General features: G+C 45.3%; 1 protein-coding gene and 1 long non-coding RNA gene across 3 annotated transcripts in view; one reads left to right on the top strand and one right to left on the bottom strand.

Moving 5' to 3' along the window:
- The window catches only part of RIPOR1 (RHO family interacting cell polarization regulator 1), a 96,314-nt gene that overhangs the window by 74,686 nt on the left and 5,160 nt on the right, over positions 1-16,468 (bottom strand). Inside the window, exon 1 of one of the 2 annotated variants that reach the window (XM_081335998.1) lies at positions 6,945-7,041. The exons of the other annotated variant lie outside the window; for it this stretch is intronic. The gene's annotated coding sequence lies outside the window, so the exon portion shown is untranslated. Of the gene's footprint in view, positions 1-6,944; positions 7,042-16,468 lie in introns of those variants that run through there. 2 annotated transcript variants of the gene reach the window in all.
- Positions 7,147-8,243, top strand: LOC308672820. Its single transcript, XR_014027520.1, has 2 exons — positions 7,147-7,314; positions 8,032-8,243. It is a non-coding gene; the product is annotated as an uncharacterized lncRNA (long non-coding RNA).

Below are 16,468 nucleotides of genomic sequence, written 5' to 3'. Positions count from 1 at the left end.
GACTACCTTGGCATTTCTCATCTTCAACGTATTTTTGGAAATGGCTCAGCTGGTCTTACAGGATCTTCTTTGTTAGGTTTCTTGTTACACTTCTCTGAGTATTGCTAATAAATGAATTGCCCTAAGCAATATCTGGAATTGCCACCTGTGTCAATCGCCTGGTAATCTGTTGTCCAGGGAACTAACTGGTTAGCCAGTTATTTCTCCCAGATAAGCTATTTGGGGAGAAATCTGAATAAAAAAGAAGGCTCCGAATTTGAGGCAGATTTTAGAATGATATAATGCAGGGGTCCTCAAACTTGGCCACTTTAAGACTTGTGGACTTCAACTCCCAGAATTCCCCAGCCAGCCATGCATCCAGACGTCCTAAAGTGGCCAGGTTTGAGGACCCCTGATATATATACTCAAGGTAACAAACGCACCTAATTGAGGACCCCTGATATATAATGCAAGTGCTACTCATCTGATCTGCACATTGTTATCCCTTAACCGAGACTTATTGAGTAAGTTGGTACTGGGGTTTACACAACTTAAATTATAAACCCCGTATAACAAATCTCACTTAGCATCTTGCATGAATCCAGTCATTATTGATTAGCTCAAACAGTGAAGCTTGCTATTGCAATGGGTAAAACCGTGATTTATAAATTAGTGTACTGTGTAAAACTAGACAGAAATAAGCAAACCATGTCTTGGCGTAATTTTTTTTTCCTGTTCAGTTTTGTTCAATTCTCTAAGATTGCCAGACAAGTCCCTACAGTTTTGTTGACAAGAATTTTCAGGATTTGCCTTTTTTCTAGGGCTGAGAGAGAAGGGCTGGCCCAAGATCATCCAGCTGGCTTTGTGCTTACTTCAGGACTAGAACTCACAGTCTCCCAGAGCGTAGCCTGACGCCTTAATCACTGCACCAAGCTGGCACCATATCTGAACCTAACTATTGGGAGGTGAATTTGGTCTCAGCAAAAGAGCTTATGAGGTATCAATGTCCCTAGAAGATTAGCAGTAAAGACAGCAGACATTTCCTACACTGCTACTATGCTGATCCTGAGGATCTATAAAAAAATATTTACACTGGGGTAAGCACTGTGGTTTCTCTGACCTCTTTCCAAAGGGAGCCCAATCTCACTAAGCATGGAAGCCATAAGGTTCTCAGCTATCAGAACTGCCCAAAAAAGAGAAACGTTTTCCTCTTAGTTCCTTCTCCTAGAAACACTGAGTCGATGAAAGAAAATGTCATATTACCTCTTCTAAATGATCCTTATCTGTTACAAGATTTTTGTCTCTTCATCCTGCATTGCTAAATCAGCTGTATGTTGTAACCACATCATCCTATTTCATATTAGGATTAAGTCTTTACTGAGATATGGGGAACTGATTAGTAAATTGGATAGAACACCATAAAAAACAACAACCCACTATCGGCTAGATTGGAGAGTTGAAGAAATATCTGGGAACAAGAGCAGATGCTGTCTGTTAATTCACTCAGAATTGAGCTTCAACCCAGAGAGTCTTTATTTTCTCTTTTCTTGGAGAAAGCAGAACCAGATGAGGTTTTGGAAAGAACAGAAACGTCACTGTCCTAGCCAAAATATCTTCCCAGATTGTTTCAAGGCAGCTGCAAAATATTCCACTGGCTGAGTCTTATTTTAAAAGCAGTTACAGAGAAGATAAAAAGGAAAAGGTCAGTTTATCCAGCTGCGGGAACGTTTCTTTCAACAATTATTTGAAATTTGCTTTTTCAGCAAACAGCCCTCTAAAAGAAAAGGTATCTGTACTTGGGGAAGGCAGTCTTCTATCCTTTTCAAGGCAGTTGGGCCTTCTCAAGAAGTAGCAATAAGGAAACAATAAGACTGAAAATTGACAGCAACCTCCTGCAGACAGCCCACCAAGTATGACTGAACAAGCCATCGTGGTTACTTAATAAATCCTCATCTGGAAACAGATTTGGTTAAAAGTATACAGGTAGTCCTCAATTTTCAACAGTTTGTTTAGCGACCATTCAAAGTTACAACGGCAGTGAAAAAAGTGACGGATGACCATTTTTCATACTTAAACCGTTGCAGCATCCTCAGGGTCACATGATCAAAATTCAGACACTTGGCAACTGACTCGTATTTATGACGGTTGTCCTGGGGTCCTGTGATCTCTTTTTTGCAACCTTCTGACAAGCAAAGTCAATGGGGAAGCCAGACTCACTTTACATCTGTCACTCACTTAACAACTGCAGTGATTCAGTTCACAACTCTGGCAAGGAAGGTTGTTAAATGGGACAAAACCCACTGAACAAATGTCTCGCTTAGCAACTGAAATTTTGGGCTCAGCTGTGGTCATAAGTTGAGGACCACGTCTTGAACTTTTTCAATCCTTCCAAGTGACGTCCAGGTCCATTTGTCCTTCGTTCCACCTTCGTCCTACCTTTCCACGTTCTCCCACAGTTCTGAGCCAACGCAGTCAAATGGCTCTTCAGGTGGAACATACCTGGGATGTAAGCAGGACATCCTTAACCCATCGGAGAGCCGCTCAGAAAAAAACTGACAGAAATTATTTCCCCTTCACTACAGGAGCTTTTCGGAATGAGATGTCACCCTTGAATTTCTCAACATGTTGCAGAGAATTTAGGAACAGCAGTACACCTTTCCGTGCATCAGGAAGCTGCCACATTTGGGCTGACTAGGACAGACAATTTAAACCAGGGGCATCCAACCTTGTCAACTCTAAGACCTGTGGATTTCAACTCCCACAATTCTGGGAGTTGAAGTCCACAAGTCTTAAAGTTGACACAGTTAGACACTCTTTGGTTTAAACTCCTGAATATATATATCCACTTCCACTGGACAAGCAATCAAATGAAAATATATAAACATTAAATCCTTCCACCCTTAGAGAACAGTCTATTTCAGAAACCACTAGTATAAAAACTCTTCTATAGAATCTTCCATCCACTGCTGTAATAACCAAGTCCTCTCTCAAAAGTAAAAGTGAAATACACAACTTTCATATAACTTAACACAAAGTTCATCGCGGGCAATGCATACCCTTTAGAATACATGTGAGTAACATAAAGCTAAGATAACCAATATCCTATAGAATGTAAAGGCTCGCACCAAGCTCAGACAGACCCCAGACGGGGGCCATCCTGAGCTGTAGAAACTCTAGGACAATCTAGAATTCAGGGTATCACTGGAGATCTAGAACTCAATCCACCATTGGAGCAAGATCTAAGACTGAACCTGCTGTTGAAAAGAGGGAACACTAATGAGTGTTGGTAGGAAAGATGCAATATCCTTTATGAAACTGTTAATTAAATATCCCACAGGGACTTTTCTCCATAATGACACCATGTAGAAATATTGGGTCTTCAGCCTCCCAGAATGAACAACCCAGCTTCCCAAAACCACAATGATTGGGAGTTTAGAAACACTAGCCTCAATCCATACGTAAGCAGCAGGATGGAGAAGTCGGATTTCAGAAGGAAAGGTCTACGTCAGGGGTCTTCAAACTTGGCCCTTTTATGATTTGTGGACTTCAACTCCCAGAATTCCTCAGCCAGCTACTTCTAGATTAATGAGGAACAAAGGAGCAGTGTCCATTTACTCATTGGCAAACTGTTTCACCTAGATTCCTCTAGCATACTCCATCCAGCGAGAGGAAAAGGGGGGGGGAGAAGACTAAAAGAGCCAGCTTTGGCATCAAAATCACAGCGAGAATGTGCAAAGCTGGAAAGCGAAGCAGCTGGGATGCCAAAGGGCTTTCATCTGAAAATTACACCCTGCCAATCTCCTCATATCATGAAACCCACGCTTAAAATTACATCCTTCACAGAACACGTTGCAAGTGGGTAAGCAGCGAGCCAGCCACAGCCAACTGGCAGCCAGGCAGATGCTTCAGGTACCGAAAGAAGAGAATATCTGTAGCTTAGGGGTGAACTGTGGGTCCTTGGTGCTCTTTGAGTTCTCTCTGAGGACCTGAAAAGCTTCAGGATGTAGAAATTTCACCGGGTGCTTGCAGAGGATGGCTCTGCAGGCATGGGGAAATGAAGACCAGCTCGGAACACCAAAGCGCAGGGATTCCACACTGTAGGTCGGGAACCCCCAAAAGGCCACAAGCAACTTAAAAAGCAGAAAAAATGCATTTTTAAAAAATCGATCAGCCTTGCACATTCAGTGAGAACTCTCTCAACATTTCCGCTGACTTGGCTTAGCTTTGCAGTGAGGAAATACAGGACTGCAAATATACACCCCCCCTTTAATTATTAAAAGCAGCCGATGTATTTCTTGCCCAACTTTAATCTAAAAATGAATCTCTGATTTTATGCATAAGCGCTCTTGCAATGTCATCAATCGTTTCAGGGACTCAGCATGACAAATTTAAAGGATCACATCTGCTTCCCGCAACAGACAGCCACATCACTGGCTGAGGGCATGTATCCAAACATTTAACCTTATGGAAGTTATATCTCAACAGCACCGATGATGTCACCTAGTTTGGTAATGCAATATCTGCAAGAAAACAACCAGGCTCAGAGATCATCAAGGACCCCCTCATTTCAACCCTGAGCTACAAATGTATTCCCCTCTATGGGTCCCATAATTGTCTTCCTTAGAGTGGATTCGTTTATCCACAAGAGGTGTTCTTTCTTCTTGGTTTGGTGTTGCCTGGGGACTGTGAACCTCCCTCCCTTTGTTTATTGTGCTATGAAAACCCAGCCAACTGCAGTTTATTCGGTAACCATGATTCAGCAGGAAGTGCAAGGCCGGCCACAAACTCAGACTAGCCACTCCATCTCAAGCTGCCTCCTGTCATCGCACAATTTTCATAGCTAAAATCGCAGACACCTGCCTTCTCCTCCCTTTGTTCATGAAACACATCCTGTAGAAACACCAGTCTGGGGAGACCAGTTCCTAAAATCCATGCCCCAAACAAGGATTCAGCCCAGGAGCTCACAATGCAATGAAAGAAGGAGTTTCTGAACATACACAGAGCACCGTCCACAGGAACAAGAACATCTTCTCCACAATTGCACATCATTTGGCAGTAACCCCAAAACAAATTCACTACAAAAGAAAGGAGTGACTTTGTTACATACTTCTGCTTCCTCTGAGAGAATAACCTTTTCCAACTCCAAATTTGAGTTCACACCACACACTGGACTAAGCAAAAGTACAGTTGGATGCTATCTCTCCTTCACTGCTGTGGGAAATCCACATCCTCCCCATCAGGTTGCGTGAAGCACCCCACGGACTAAACTTCTGAAAAACTTTTTTCTTTACTTCAGTAAGGAAAACAAATACCTAACAAAGATACTACAGGTAATACTTGACTTACAACAGTTCATTAAGTGACCGTTTGAAGTTACTGCACAAGCAGCACTGAAAAAAGTGACTTTGTGACCATTTTTCACACTAATGACCATAGCAGCATCCCCGTGGTCACGGGATCAAAATTTGAAGGCTTGGCAACTGACTCGTATTTATGACGGTTGCAGTGTCCCGGGGTCATGTCATCCCTTTTTGCGACCTTTTGAGAAGCAAAGTCAACGGGGAAGATCCAGATCCATTTAACGACCGTCTTACTAACTTCACAACTGCAGTGATTCACCTAACGACTTGTGGCAAGAAAAGTCGTAAAATGGGGCAAGACCCAGTTAACAAATCTCTCACTCAGCAACAGAAATGTTGGGCTCAACTGTGGTCCTAAGTAGAGGATTACCTGTTAAGCTGGCTAGACCCCAGATTAGCCTTATTACCAGCATTTGGGGGAGTAAATAAGACTTGCTGCATTAAAAAAAAACCTGAACATATTTTTGTTAGTGGCTGCTACGCAATTTATCATTAGTCACGGAAGATGGAATAATCTTTCAGGGCCGCTTTGGAATCCCTGGAGAAACCAAGATGAAAAACAGAAAAAGTCTCGCAGAGAAGATGAAGATGATTCTCCCACCGTTCAATACCACTTTTTCTTGATGTGCCTATGAAACGTATCAATCTTTTTTTTCCCCCCAAACAGACATAATGATCCTCCCAGAGGACAGTTCCAGGGAGAAAACTCCACAGTCCCAACTGGAAATGGGGTCTCAAAGGGAAGGTTCTACGGATCCCAAATAACAACCATCTTCGACACAGATCCCTTAGTTTTCAAACTTAGAAGAGCAGCCCCCCCCAGAAGCAAGACTGAAGGCCATTCGGCTCCAGTGGGGGAACCCCCCCCAAGCCCCTAAACCAGCCCCCGAGGCTTGCAAACCACGGCTTACGGCTCGGCGCGGCTGTCTCAAGCCCGTCACACTCGCGCCTTAATCCCCCCCCCCCCAATCCTGGCGTTGCTGGTGGTGCAGAAAGACCCGGACGTTTCGCTTTTTGCAGCCCACCGCCCCAAAACTCTGCAACTCTCCCCTGCCCTGCGCTCCACGGGCGAGACGAGCGACTTAACCCACATTTGATTAGGAAATAAACATAATATAAAACCCGCAGGAGGAGGAGAAGGAGAAGGAGAAGGAGAAGGAGAAGGAGAAGGAGAGAAAGTCCCCCCAAACGGCCTCGGGGCAAGCTCCGGCCGCTTCCCCGGAACCGAGCCCCCTCCGCAAGGCTCGGGCTCCGGCGCGCAACGTCCTTAGCCAGCCAGCGTGGCCCAGGAAAATGGGAGCTGCAAGCCAGACCCCGCCGGGGAGGGGGGGGGGTCGCCGGAGGGGAGAAAGCGGGGGTCGTAGCGCGTTCCTGCGGGGCGGGGGTCGCCTCCTCCGCGGCTTCTCCCCCACCCGGAGGGGGTCCGGGCAGGCTCCCCGCCTGGCTGCCCGTATAACCCCCCTGGGGGGAAGCGCGCCGAGGAAGCGAAGCAGCCCGGCGCCCGCGAGCGCCACCAGCTCCCAGGAGCGCCCGAAAAGCAGGGGCTTCGCGCGGCCGCCGGCTCGGCCCGGGACCCCCCACCCCACCCCGGAGACCCCTACTTACATGGCTGCAAAGGGTCGCCGGAGCTCCGCGGTCAGTCCCGAGGCCGAGGCCGCTGCGCTCACCGTCGGCCAGCCGCCCACCCAGCGATCCAGCCGGGGAGGAGCCGGCGCCGGAGGAAGCGTTGGGAGAGCGAGCGGGCAAGCGGGGTGGAGCTTCCCCCCGGGCGGGGTTTTCTGGGCACTAAGCGGGCTGGGGGGGGGGAGGAAATGTCCTGCGTGGCGCCTGCTGGGGAAAAGGGGGTCCCGAGCGTGTCGGGGAGGCGGAGGGGGGTCTTCTCGCGGCTCCGGCCGAGGACGCAGGTCGTGGGCACGGAGGGCGCAAGGCGAGGGTCCGAAGGCGCGCGTCCTCGCGCGTGGGACGCGCGACTTGGGTGAGGTGGCATGGTGACTTCCACCAACGTGCTTTCTTCCCAGAATGAAAGTTATTGCAGCTGCAGCTAGCTAAATAATAATAATAATAATAATAATAATAATAATAATAATAATAATAATAATAATAATAATAATAATAATAATAGTTGTTGTTATTGTTATTATTGTTATTATTGTTATTGTTATTATTATTATTATTATTATTTATGAAACTTATTTATTAAACAATCAGTTTTTGTTTACTAAACAATCAGTTTTTGTTTACTAAACAATCAGTGGGAACGACTTGCCTCCAGAAGTTGTGGGCACTCCCATCACTGGAGGTTTTCCAGAAGAAACTGGACAGCCGTTTGGGTCTCCTGCTTGAGCAGGGGGTTGGACTAGAAGACCTCAAGATCCTTTCCGACCCTGTTATTCTATATTCTGTACCTCTGCCAACACTCGACGGCTGTTGGGTGGCTCACAACAGTCAAAGAAATTGCAATACCTTTGGCTGAGATTGGACATCATTCCACGTCTTCATCCCTACTGAGGCTGGTGGAAAAAAATTGCCAGTCTAGGCTTACAGCTAGAATGCAGTATCCCCCAACTGCTGTCATTAATAATGGGGGGGGGGGCAGGAACCTGACTGAGATTCCTAGCTCTACTTTTTTTTAAAAAAGGATGCCTCAGTTTCCAATCTGGTTGTGTCTTTCAACTGAATTTGTTTTCCCTAGGGGCAGAAGAAGGATCCCCAAGAAATCACTGCAAAGGTCTCTACAATCCAAGCGGGCAAGGTTTATTTCAAGCTGACATTAAGCCTTACCCCCCACTTTTCTATTGTCGGGAGAGGTGCAAGATACAAAACAAGACATTCAGTGATCTGCCTGTCGTAAACTAGAAAAAGCTGAAGAAATTAATTCGTGCCATCATTTCCCCCCCTCCCCCCCCCAAAAAAAACACTTAAGGGGAGGGGAAACATTTCTGTTGATGCAGTCAAGAAAAGAGGGATGCTGTTCTAACCAGAACAAGTGACAAGCGATCTGCAGGCCAAACAGAATTAGAAAGGAAGACATGAGGACATATTGTCAAAAATCTGCAGTTTTGATTTAGCTGCCTTCAAGGAGAAGCTGTAGCTTTGGGCCTTGTTATTCTCTGGAAGCAGAAATTCTTTTTCCGAAGGAGAGCTGACGTCCGCTGCCCACTCTCTTCTCCAGAACCCAGCTCCTCTTTCTGAGTCCTCTTGTTATTCTCCAGCCCTCTCCTTCATTCCCGTTCCGTAACAGGGTGAGTCACACTTGCTTTCTTCTTCTCCCTTAAGTTCCCCCCCACTTCTTGAATGCTGTGCAGCATCCAGCAAATGAGGTATTTCCACAAGAAAGCCTTGATGATGTTGCAGAATGCTGCATCGTTCTGTCCTTTATTTAGAACTGTCATCCCACTTAAGAGTCACTTTCTTGTCAACTGGTCACGTGGATTCCTTCCGTGTCATGCCAACTCGGTTTCGTTCCGTATACACCGAGATCGTTAATCCTGAGCAACGGCCGTGGCTTAGAACCAAAACTAAGATATGCAGATGATACCACTCTAATGGCAGAAAGTGAAGAGGAACTGAAGAGTCTCTTGTTGCGAGTGAAGAAGGAGAGTGCAAAAGTTGGGTTGAAACTAAACATTAAGAAAACCAAGATCATGGCATCCGGCCCTCTCAATTCCTGGCAAATAGATGGGGAAGAAATGGAGGTAGTGACAGATTTTATTTTCCTGGGCTCCAAGATTACTGCAGATGGGGACTGTAGTCAAGAAATTAAAAGACGCTTGCTCCTCGGGAGGAAAGCCATGGCAAATCTAGACAGCACACTAAAAAGCAGAGACATCACCCTGTCAACAAAAGTGCGTATAGTCAAGGCTATGGTCTTCCCAGTTGCAATGTATGGCAGTGAAAGTTGGACCATAAGAAAGGCTGAGCGCAAAAGAATTGAGGCCTTTGAACTCTGGTGCTGGAGAAGACTCCTGCGAGTCCCTTGGACTGCAAGGCGATCAAACCGGTCAGTCCTAGAGGAGATCAACCCTGACTGCTCTTTAGAAGGCCAGATCCTGAAGCTAAAACTCAAATACTTTGGCCACCTAATGAGGAGGAAGGACTCACTGGAGAAAAGCCTAATGCTGGGAAAGATCGAGGGCAATAGAAGAAGGGGACGACAGAGAAGGAGGTGGCTGGATGGAGTCACTGAAGCAGTAGGCGTGAGCTTAAAGGGACTCCAGAAGATGGTAGAGGACAGGAAGACCTGGAGGAACGTTGTCCATAGGGTCGCGATGGGTCGGACACGACTTCGCAACTAACAACAACAACAACAATGAAGAACATAGAGAGGTGCAGTTAATCCTTGACTTCTGATCTTGACTGAGCCCCAAAACCGACGTCCATTGCTAAGTGAATTTTACCCCGTCTTACGACCTTTCTTGCCACAGTTGCTAAGGGAATCACTGCAGTTGTTAAGTTAGCAATGTGGTTGTTAAGTGAATCTGGCTTCTCGCAAAATGGGATCGCATGACCTTGGGAGACAGCAAAGGCCGTAAATATGAATCAGTTGCCCAGCATCTGAATTTTCATCACGTGACCATGGGGATGCAGCAATGGTCATTAAGTGTGAAAAAACAGTCGTTAAGTCACTTTTTGCAGTGCCGTCGTAACTTTGAACACTGAAAGTTGAGGACTGTCTGAACTCTATGGCTCAGTAGGTAATAACATTTGGTTGATTTTCCTCTGGCCCCAGAAGCTCAAACAAGACAGACTTTGGCTAGCAAATGAATGGGAGATTACCAGGCACTACCAAGGCTTTGGAATAAAGTGCGAAACCAAAAGACATTCTGGAAGAAGCCTATATAAATTTGTTGAATGAGCAGATCAATGCATAAAAAAGGCACTTATTTAAACCACCTCTACACTGTTGCCAAATCACCACCCCTACATTCCAAGTAATCCTTGAGACTCTAGCCGAATTCAAAGGTACCTTGACCTTCCAATATGTTAATAAACCAGTGGCTGGGTTCACATATCACGCTTAGCCATCGTATGATTGGCTTGTTGTACAGTATTGTCTGAATCCAATTGTAGCTTGTTTAATGAACCACACGCAAACTGGCTTAGCACGGTGCCCAGACTTTGCACGGCAGGTCAGAGACCCCCTCCCACCAGGCCTGTGGGCTTTATGGTACTGCCTTTAAAATGTTTGAGAAAAGCTGGGGCGAAACCGTAAGGCCGTTGCTATTAAACGTCTAAACTGCCACAATCAAGCCACTCAGGAATGTACAAAGAGTAATTAGAAAATATGCAAACATAAAGTAACCACAGTACAGTAATAAAACTTCAGAAAATAAATATAGCAACTTAGAGCAAGAAAATCACGTACATGGTGTTCCCTCAATAAATTAGATTTGCAAAGCTGTCTGGGAGAACAAAACTTTACAATAACATGATTGAGGCCAGCAAAATTATGCATGGTGGAGATAAAATGGACAGGAAGAAACTATTTGTCCCTCCCCAAAATACTAGAATAGGGATCATCCAATGAAATTGAATCCTGGAAGAATCCAGACAGATATAAGATGTACAGGTAATCTTCAACTTATGACCAGTCACTTAGTAACTGTTCAAAGTTACGACGGACCCTGAAAAAGGGACTTAAAACCCAGATTCAAAGTCCTCCTGGCCACTCCCCCTTCTGCGATCATGTGACCACATTTTGGGCACTCGGCAACCAGCCCACATTTATTGCTGTTTGCAGCGCCCTGCACTCGTGCTTTTACAATTTGCAATTTTTTTTTTACTGGAAACCGGCATGTATTTCAGGTTTTCAGCCAAAAAATGCATCATGGCGAACAATGTGTTCACTTAACAACCACCACCTTCACTTAATAACTGCTGCAAAAAGGTTGTAAAATCAGGCACGGGCATGTGGTGGCCAGCTTTACGACCGTGGCAACTTACTACTGAAATTGCCAGCTCAGTTAAAGCCGTAAGTTGATGAGTAGCTGTAACCGAATTTTGTCTGCGGTGTATCTTGGCTGGCTTCAAGAAAAAGTAGATTACTTCATGGAAGAGGCTCTGCCTTGGAGATTTTTTTTTTTTTGCAACAGAGGCTTCCAAGTCTAAGATAGTCCATTCCAGCAACTTAACAGGATCAAGAGATTGCTTGTCTCAGCCAGGTGTGCCTGGCTAGGTTGCTCCTTCTGGACTGCCTCTTCTCCTTTGAAGTCTGCTGAGAAGACTTGGCAGATGTTAGGAGTGCAGCCATTCTCCAGAAAATAAGAATTGAAGAAAAGCACTCTATCAGCCAAGGGGTCTGACTGCTAACCCTCTCTACATCTTAGGCATGAGTGTCAAACTCGCCGTGTCATGTGACGTGTCGTGACGTATCACAACTGTTTTTTTGCATTGCCGGAGCTGGGGTGGGTGCGGTCCCTGTATGATGCAACTGGCCCGTGGGCCGGCAGTTTGACACCCCTGACCTAAGCCATGCCAGGAGAACACCAGATCCATTTCTCTAGATTGCCATCATATTTTAAAGGTACGATTCAGGTATTTAAAATGCTGGGTGTAAGGGGAAGAGTCTTCTGTTACGATTTCTGTTTGTACCCCACCTGTCATTTAAGTATACTCTACTCCTTGGGAAGTCAGCCATTCTTCCTCTGAAGTGGACTATGTGCTATGTAACTAGGTTGCCAGGTTTTGGACTCTCCTTCAAGATCTTTGCCCCAAGTCCTACTTTGATGGCACAGCATTCGGAGACATGTGTTTGTTAGCAAATCTCAGCTTGCTCAAATGTTTGGGATGTGTGTGTGTGTGTGTGTGCGCGCGCGCGCGTGCTGTATGTTTTATAGGACTCCTCTGATGTAAGGGACAAAAACAGCTGGGTTTGCCATTTTGCCACCAGTTGCTGAGTCAGCTGCTTCCTTGGTTGATGAGCGTTGCCTTGTGCTGCATGGAGGGGGCACATAAGTATGCAGGCTCCTTAGCTTGGCTCATGAAGCCCCAGTGGGCTTTGTTTTATATAATAATAATAATAATAATAATAATAATAATAATAATAATAATAATAATAATAATAATAATAATAATAATAATAAAGTTGGAAGGAACCTTAAAGGTCATCTAGTCCAACCCTCTGCTCAGTCAGGAAACCCTACACCATTTCAGACAAATGGCTGTCCAGTCTCTTCTTAAAAACTTCCAGTGTTGGAGCATTCACCGCTTCTGGAGGCAGGTAGTTCCACTGGTTAATTGTTCTAACTGTCAGGAAGTTTCTCCTTAGTTCTAGGTTGCTTTTCTCCTTGATTAGTTTCTATCCGTTGCTTCTGACATAAATTATACAGGTAGTCCTCCGCTTACAATCATTCACTTAATGACTGCTCAAAGTTACAGCGGCACTGAAAAAAGTGACTTATGACCATTTTTCACACTTACGAGCATTGCAGCATCCCCCGTGGTCACATGATCAAAATCCAGCATGTATTTGTGAGGGTTGAGGGGTCCTGGGGTCCTGGGATTCCCCTTTTGCGACTTTCTGGCAAGCGAAGTCAGTGGGGAAACAACTGTGTTACCAACTGTGGTGATTCACCTGACAACTGGGGCCAGAAAGGCTGTAAAATGGGGCAGAACTCTCTTAACAACTGTTTCGCTTAGCAATAGAAATTTTGGGCTCAATAGTGGTCGTAAGTAGAGGAGTATCTGTAACTTCCGGCCTTTCTATAAACGCAAACTAAGCAGGTTGTGGGAAGCTAACTTTATAGCGAAGGAGAACTATAATATTCACGAGTGACTTTTTGGAATTCTATATGCATCTACGCAGGCTGGGTTTCCATCATTTGCTATAGCAAATGTTCTCCTGTTTGAGGATTAATATACCGAGCAAATGCAGAACTGGTCCACGGTTTGGAGTTTAATATATGGCGTGAAGGCCACCAGGTTTACTTTATTCTGTAAACTGTGGTTAAGTAAAGCACGGTTTCGCGTGAGTTGGGAAAACCCAGGCCTAGAACTGCACATGCCGTTAGCCATATATGGATTCTGTCTTTGTGCACACTTATCTGTATTGAACGGTTCCCTAAGAAACAGCACTGTGCAAAATACAACAGCCTGCAAATCCAAGTGTGGGTAGAGAGTTGCAAAGGTGTGCCAACACAGGCATGTAATCACCTGGGGTGTTTCAGAGGGCATCTGGGTGAATTTACAGCTTGAGAAATGTGCTGTTGTGCAGCCAAGAGGGAACACATTCCGGTTCCCAGCAGGATTTGGTATGAATAACTTGGGAGGGAAAACAAAATGAGATTTTTGTCAGATGGAGTACTTATTAGAGCTGGCTGAGGAATACTGGGGGTTGAAGTCCACAAGTCTTAAAAGTTGCCAAGGTTGAGGACCCCTGTATTAGAGAAGTACTGGCCATCCAATATGATTAAAACAAAATGCTGGGAACGGAAATTTCTATTATTTACTTATTTCTTACATTTGAATTTTTTTTCTTTCCTCTAAGACAGTGTGTACAGAGAAGAGCAACAAAGATGATTGGGAGACTGGAGGCTAAAACATATAGGGAACGGTTGCTGGAATTGGGTATGTGTAGTTTAATGAAGAGAAGGGTGAGGGGTGACATGATAGCAGTGTTCCAATATCTCAGGGGCTGCCACAAAGAAGAGGGAGTCAAGCTATTCTCCAAAGCACCTGAAAGCAGGACAAGAAGCAACGGATGGAAACTAGTCAAGGAGAGAAGCAACCTAGAGCTAAGGAGAAACTTCCTGACAGTTAGAACAATTAACCAGTGGAACAACCTGCCTCCAGAAGCTGTGAATACTCCAACACTGGAAGTTTTTAAGAAGAGACTGGCCAGCTACTTGTCTGAAATGGTATAGGGTTTCCTGCCTGAGCAGGGGGTTGGACTAGATGACCTCCAAGGTCCCTTCCAACTACTACTACTACTACTACTTCTTCTTCTTCTTCTTCTTCTTCTTCTTCTTCTTCTTATTATTATTATTATTATTATTATTATTATTATTATTATTATTATTATTATTGTTATTATTATTATTACTATTACTATTACTATTACTATTTACGGTTGATTTGAGTTTGCCTAACGGACCAAGCAACAAAGCATGGCTCAGAAGCCACCATGGCTGGGCTCACAGGAAACATTTGAGTCAAAAACAAAGTAAGTGATATCAATTACAGCATGGCAGCCATCCCAAGCAGAAATATTAATAAAATGGGATTTACTTTCACGCCGTTTGTTTGATCCGTTGAATTTTCCATCCAGCATAAGTCTGGCCTTTTCTCTTTTTAGGTTCCTTGATTGCTAAGCACACCCCAATGCAACTCAAGTATTGCCTAAGGACAAAATTGTTTGCTTCCTCTTTTGCTTGCAAGAAGCACTTTGTAACAATCTGGGGTGATGTTAATTGATAAGTAGCTACATTGGGGCAAACACCCGAAAGGTAACTTTGTAAGGTTATCTTTCTGGGGTGGCTTGGATGAGTTTTAACCTCATTCTGATTCTCACGTTTTCATTTTAAGTTTCATTTCTAAAGGTTCGTTATTTACCCATTTACCCGGTTTTAGAAGCCCACCCAATACAGCCACAGATCAGTAAACCCTCCTTTTCATTAATATGTTAGCTAATATATGGGCAGTGCTCAACTTATAACCGTCCATTTAATGAGCGTTTGAACACAACCACACTGAAAAGTGTAACTTATGACCGTTTTTCACACTTATGACCGTTGCTGCATCCCCACAGTCATGTGAACAAAATTCGGATGGTTGGCATCCGACTTGCATTTATGACGGTTGCAGTATCCAAGGGTCGTGTGATCCCCTTTTGCGACCTTTGGACAAGCAAAGTCAATGGAGGATCCAGATTCACTGTACTGTGTGAACGCATAACATTGTGTAGATTGAGCAAACCCTGATTCCATTAACTATAGGGAACTGAGATATCCAACAACAGCCACAGAGATATCTCCATATTGTTGATTAACCTTGGGCAGTTATAAGCTGGACGTTACTTTTAGCCTGTTGGTGACTCTGGTCCCGTCTGTCTGTTTGCAATTTACTCTGATAAAAGTGCTTTTCCAAAGCCACTTTATCATCCAGTGACTTATTTAATCACATGCTTGTTTTCTGTCTTTCCTGCTAGAGACACGCTTCCTTTTGGAGCAGAGTTTTATTTATATCCTGCCCTTGGCACATACAGAGGCCTTATCTGCAAAAAGAGGGCGGATAACCTCAAGCAGCCATGAATGGGCTCTGAAGGACACTTTCGCCAACCCTGTTAAGCCAGATTGTGCCTGTGTCTGACCTTTTCAACTCTCCATCCATGCTTAGCTTCAAATATCTTTGGCGGTGCAGATGGTTTATACCAGGGCTCCTCGAACGTGGCCACTTTAAGACTTGTGGACTTCAATTCCCAGAATTCCCCAGCCAGCCATTGAAGTCCACAAGTCTTAAAGTGGCCACGTTTGAGGAGCCCTGGTTTATACGCTAACGTGACTGGGTTCAAATGACAGGCCCCAAACAGCACACTTGCTCCAGAGCAGTATCCAGCACAGAACCCAGTCCAACCAATTTGTTTTCCTGCCTGTACTGATGATTCGGTAGATCTGCGGTCCCCAACCTTTGTAGCTTGGCGACCTGGCTGTGGTGGGGGAGGGAGAGAGGGGAACTGGGCTGCACAAGCAGTGGGCCGGCACGCACATGCAGGCATGCGCAGCTCAATTTGTGCGTGTGTGCCAGCCCACCGCTCGCACAAGTAGAGCTATGGGTGGCCACTAGCCCACCACTTGCAGGGCCTGATTCCGAATAAGTCACAGCCCGGTAGTTGGCTGTGGCCCGGCCGGGGGGGGGTTGCGGACCCTGCGGTACATCATGCAGTTGCAATATTGACTCATAATCTGTACATCGAGAGCAGAGACTCGACTGTTTCTCTTAGAGCAGAGGTCCCCAATCTTTTGGGCACCAGGGATTAGTTCCGTGGAGAGAGGTTTTTCTGCAGGCCGGAGGGGGACGTGGTTTCATGTGCTGCCTGCATCCCACAAATGGGGCTTTGCTTGTTTTGCATGGACCGGTTGCTGGCATGCTGCGGCCCGGTGCCGGTCAATGGACCGGGCATTCAGGACCCCTGT

The sequence above is a fragment of the Vipera berus genome (genome assembly GCF_964194415.1).
Source record: "Vipera berus genome assembly, chromosome: 10".
Taxonomy (NCBI): domain Eukaryota; kingdom Metazoa; phylum Chordata; class Lepidosauria; order Squamata; family Viperidae; genus Vipera; species Vipera berus.
Note: the sequence above shows the minus strand (reverse complement) of the source record. Positions and strands in the feature narration are given on the sequence as shown.